This window comes from Arachis ipaensis, chromosome B08 (assembly GCF_000816755.2).
Source record: "Arachis ipaensis cultivar K30076 chromosome B08, Araip1.1, whole genome shotgun sequence".
Lineage (NCBI taxonomy): Eukaryota > Viridiplantae > Streptophyta > Magnoliopsida > Fabales > Fabaceae > Arachis > Arachis ipaensis.
In genome coordinates this window covers 114,425,196-114,425,441 of record NC_029792.2, presented here as the reverse complement: position 1 = coordinate 114,425,441, position 246 = coordinate 114,425,196, and the positions used below count along the sequence as shown (strand labels likewise).

Sequence of the window (246 nt, the reverse complement as noted above, 5' to 3'; positions counted from 1 at the left end):
TAGGTGTCTAACAATTCATGATTAGTGTCAATTAGGACCAGCTTAATTTCCCTCCCCAACTGCCTATTGTATCAAGATCCGTTACAAGTTAAAAATGTCACATTATTTTCTCCCAACTTCTTGTTTCATAGGATGGTAAGATATAGTTGAGAGGTTGTATAAATCCTTCTAACTTGACTGTCTTATAAATTATCTGGTGGAAAATTTTGAGTTTATTTGGTTTAATAATTTTTTTTTTTTTTTACT

At 30.5% G+C, this 246-nt stretch overlaps 2 protein-coding genes across 4 annotated transcripts in view; both read left to right on the top strand.

Annotated features, from left to right (window-relative positions):
- The window catches only part of LOC107613594 (naringenin 8-dimethylallyltransferase 2, chloroplastic-like), a 6,078-nt gene that overhangs the window by 2,757 nt on the left and 3,075 nt on the right, over positions 1-246 (top strand). The window lies entirely within an intron of this gene.
- The window catches only part of LOC107613595 (naringenin 8-dimethylallyltransferase 2, chloroplastic-like), a 45,024-nt gene continuing 44,796 nt past the window's right edge, over positions 19-246 (top strand). The window contains exon 1 of the mRNA XM_021109754.1: positions 19-87. The gene's annotated coding sequence lies outside the window, so the exon portion shown is untranslated. The remainder of the gene's footprint in view (positions 88-246) is intronic.